General features: G+C 44.7%; 1 pseudogene; it reads left to right on the top strand.

The window, feature by feature from the left end:
- The first annotated feature begins 3,399 nt into the window (after positions 1–3,399).
- LOC114224533 (glyceraldehyde-3-phosphate dehydrogenase pseudogene) lies at positions 3,400–4,388 on the top strand (annotated as a pseudogene).
- The last annotated feature ends 393 nt before the right edge of the window (positions 4,389–4,781 follow it).

Genomic DNA, 4,781 nt, shown 5'->3' with positions numbered 1-4,781 from the left:
GTGGCAAATATCCTAAGTAATGACCATTATGTGGTACTATGTTTCCAATAGGTGAAATCAATAGGTCTTTACTGAACATAGAAGTGGCCCCATACACCATCACTTCCGGTGATTTACTTGGAGAATCTGTACTTCTATCTCTGTAATTCTAGGTTCTGTGGTTCTAGACATTCTGGTTCCCAAGAAGGGGAACACTCCACCAGGGGATGCAAGTGTCCTACTGAACTTTAAGATACGAACACCAACTTCAGGATCCTCATGCCAAAAGACTAGCAAGCCAGGAGATGGGTCACCATCCTGGCAAGGTAACTGATCCTGATCAGGAAGATGCGGGGTTGCTGTTACATAGTGGGGTAGGGAGGAACATGTGGGGTACCCAGGTGACACACTGGGCGCATCTTAGCCTTTCCCTGACCAGTTTTGATGGTAAATAGACAAGAGCAGCAACAGTCTGCAAAGGGCATAGAGACTAGAGGCTCAGATTCTCCAGAGATGCCTCCTCCTGGGTCACCCCATCAGGTAAGCCACTGAGGCCATGGGAGGTGCTGGCTGAGACTGAGAGAAATCAAGAATGGAAAGCAAGGGAGGGGAAAAAATGAGTATCAACTGCAGTCCCAAGATAGCTGGAGCAGCAGGTTCATCTGACTAACTTTCCTCTTAAAATTACCTTTTCCCCAGGGAAAAACAAGGAGAATCCTGAAGGGGTGAATTGACAGCAAGTGCATCTCAGAGAACAAGGGGCATTCTATGGTGGATGCTGTAAGACCATCCAGAGTCCCCCTTTATGACTGAGGCACTCACTGTATGGTATATGGCAGGTGCCTACTTAGGACTTACTGTTGAGTCCCTCCCCAGAAACAGCCATTAGCTGAAGGGAGCTGCTTTGCTGAGAAGAGATGGGTGGGGTAGGTTGAAGCATAGGCACCGTGAGACAAACTAAGAAGCTCTTGCAGCAGTTCCAGTGAGACACGATGGTGGCTTAACAGGGTAGCAGTGAATGTGATGAGGGATATATTTTCAACATAGAGCCAACCTGATTCCTTGATATATTGATGGGGGTGTGACAGAAAGAGTCAAGGATGACTCCAAGGAGCTCTGTGTAAGTAACTAGAAGGATGGAGTTGGGGGATGGGAATTGGGGGAGGGGAGTCAGAAGTTTTGGACATATTTAGTCTGAGCTGTCTAATAGACTCAGAAGCAGACCCTGCTGGTGCTCCACCGACAAGCTGGAAGTGCTTGGGAGTTTGTGTCCCCACCCCCAAAGCCACCGTGGACAATGACTGAAGAGTGCAAGAATATAATAGCCCAGCTCCCATTTCTTGCACTGGAACAGACTTAAAGCCATAACTCACACTCCAGAGCACCTCTGTAGGAACCAAGCTGAAGCCACCTTCTGCAGAACTTTGCCTGGTATCGTCCCTTGCTTGGTTTCCTCGCCTGCTCTGTCCTTATCCTGCTTCCCCCATTGCCTTACTAGTTTCTCCTAAGAGTGGCCCCTTGTAGATCATATACACAAACCCTCATCTAAGGTCTGCTTCTGAGGAGCCAGACCTAAAATGACAATCCAAGCAGAGATAGATATATGAAGGAGACAGATGGATATATGAATCTGAATGTCATCAGAGGGCTTTTGGCCAGAGAAATAAATTTGGATGTCAGCTACATATAAATGTACTTAAAGGCATGATTATGAGAGTGACTTGGTATTATTTTTTCATCATGGAGATGCTTTCATCTTGAAAGTAATTCAGGGAATCAAAAGGCTGATTCCTTTTTAAATATTATTAAACTGTAATTTTAATTTAATTATCATAAAATGTCAGAAGTTAATATTTGTTAAAGCTGGGCTGTGGGTGTATAGAGGATCATTATATTATTTTTTTCACTTGTGTGCGTGTTTGAAAATTTCCACAATGAAAATCATACAAGCAATATATAAAAATGCTCTCCTTTAGAAAAAAGAAGTAATTGGGGGAATTCGGGAAGGTGGTTAAAAGGTACAAACTTTTAGTTATAAGATAAATAAGTTTTTTTTTAAAGATTTTATTTATTTATTTGACAGAGAGAGAAGACAGCGAGAGAGGGAACACAAGCAGGGGGAGTAGGAGAGGGAGAAGCAGGCTTCCCGCGGAGCAGGGAGCCCGATGCGGGGCCCGATCCCAGGACCCTGAGATCATGACCCGAGCCGAAGGCAGTCGCTTAACGAACTGAGCCACCCAGGTTCCCAAGATAAATAAGTATTAAGGATATAACATATAACATGATGGCACAGCTAATGCTGCTATAAGGTATATGAGAAAGCTGTCAACAGAGTAAATCCTAAGAGTTTTCATCACAAGGAAAACAAATTTTTTTGCCATTTCTTTTTATTGTATCTGTGTAAGATGATGGATGCTAACTAAATTTATTGAGGTAATTATTTCACAATACACGTAACTCAAACCATTATGCAGCACACCTTAAACTTATATAGTGGTGTATGTCAATTATATCTCAATAAAACTGGTATAAAATAATCACATAGTGAAAAACTAGAAATGATATAAATTTCCATCACCAGTAAATAGGTACGTAAATTGTGGTTTACTGACACAGCAATGATTATGATGAACTACCTGTAACAATATGAGTGAATAAATCTTATAAACATAATGTTACAAGAAATGTACACAAAAGAGTATTGCTGTTAGATGAAAGTGTGTTACCCTTGGGAGGGTATTGACTGAAGGGTACATCAAGGAGATTTCTGTGATGCTAGTAATGGTCTTTTCCTGGATCTGGTGCTGGTTACACGTGTGAGTCTACTTATTCAATATTTACATTGCACTGTGAACATGCTGACATTTTAGCCTGCCACAATCTCATGGATGCCAGTGGAAGATATGAGACTCCCAGGTCAGAGACAAAGGACTTTATTGCTCTCAGAAATCATGGGCTTCATGTTTGCATCAGTTCCCTTTGACCCCTAAGTACCATGGGGGTGACATGGAGGTGAGCCCAGGTGGATGCGGCATACACACTGGGTTTGCAGCAGACCCGAGGGACCCTAGGATTAGGAAATCTCAGTCTTTTAAAGTGGCTGCAAGCAAACTGCTCAATCTTTGTCCCAGAGGGGGATATTATCTTTACTACATCGACCAGCAGACAAACCTAGCCTTGTCTCAGAGAGAGACCATTCCTGTCTTCCCCTAAGACATCTTTGAACAGATAGTCTGGAACAAAAGCTGTTGGTGCCTCTGCTCACAAGACATGAAGTATAAATACAAGACCTGTGGAAAATTGCCTCCCAACAATATTACAATAAAAATGTATATTTAAAAAAATCATGGCTTTCTGCTCCTCCCTGTTCGACAGACAGCCACATCTTCTGGTGTAGTGCCAGCCGTGTCCCAAAACATGATGGTGAAGTTCAGAGTAAATGGATTTGGCCTTATTGGGCACGTGGTCACCAGGTCTGCCTTTCACTCTGGCAGAGTGGATATTGTCACCATCAATGACCCCTTCATTGATCCCAACTACATGGTCTACATGGTCCAGTATGATTCCACCCACGGTGAATTCCACAGCACAATCAAGTCTGAGAAAGGGAAACTTGTCATCAATGGAAAGCCCATCTCCATCTTCCAGGAGTGAGATCTCCCCATCAAACGGGGCTGATTCTGGTGCTGAGTATGTTGTGGAGTCCACTGGGGTCTTCACCACCATGGAGAAGGCTGGGGCTCACTTGAAGGGTGGAGCCAACAAGGTCATCATATCTGCCCATTCTGCTGATGCCGCCATGTTTGTGATGGGCATGAACCGTGAAAAGTATGGCAACTCCCTCAAGATTGTCAGCAATGCCTCCTGCACCACCAACTGCTTGGCCCCTCTGGCCAAGGTCATCCATGACAACCTCAGCATCGTGGAGGGACTCATGACCACAGTTCATGCAATTGCTGCCACCCAGAAATGGCGTGATGGCTGGGGGGCTGCCCAGAGCATCATCCCTACTTCTACTGGCACTGCCAAGGTTTTAGGCAAGGTCATCCCTGAGGTGAATGGGAAGCTCACTGTTATGGCCTTCTGTGTCCCCACCCTCAATGTGTCAGTCATGGATCTGACCTGCCACCTGGAAAAAGCTGCCAAATATGGCAGCATCAAGAAGGTGGTGAAGCAGGCACCAGAGGGTCCCTCGAGGGCATTCAGGGCTACACTGAGAACCAGGTTGTCTCCTGCGACTTTAACAGTGACACCCACTCTTCCTCCTTCAATGTTGGGACTAGCATTGCTCTCAATGACCACTTTGTCCACCTCATTTCCTGGTATGACAATAAATTTGGTTATAGCAACCGGATGGTGCTATATGGTGCTATGTGGATCTTATGGTCCACAAGGCCTCCAAGGAGTAAGAGAGCCCTCTGGACCACCAGCCCCAGCAAGAGCAAGAGGAAGACAGAGGCCCTCAGCAGCTGGGGAGTCCTTGCCTCAACTCATCCCCCAACACACTGAGAATCTCTTGACCTCCACAGTTTCTATCCCAGACCCCTTGAAGAAGGAAGGGGCTTGGGAGCCCCTACCTTGTCATGTACCATCAATAAAGTATACAGTATCCCCCCAAAAAATCATTTAAGCAAATCATTACAGACGAGGCTAAAGATAGTTTCTTTGACCATTTCCCTTTTCCAAGTCAAGAAGTGATCAATGTTGGGTGCATTCCTTTCTAGACAATTAGCTATACAATTACAAGTATCTACATATGTATGCTTATGTATGCCTATACACACCAATATACATATGTGTAG

This window comes from Eumetopias jubatus, unplaced genomic scaffold, assembly GCF_037043125.1.
Source record: "Eumetopias jubatus isolate StellerSeaLion01/CBP00866 unplaced genomic scaffold, mEumJub1_p1.0 scaffold_9, whole genome shotgun sequence".
Taxonomy (NCBI): Eukaryota; Metazoa; Chordata; class Mammalia; order Carnivora; family Otariidae; genus Eumetopias; species Eumetopias jubatus.
This window is presented reverse-complemented; position numbering and strand designations above follow the sequence as displayed.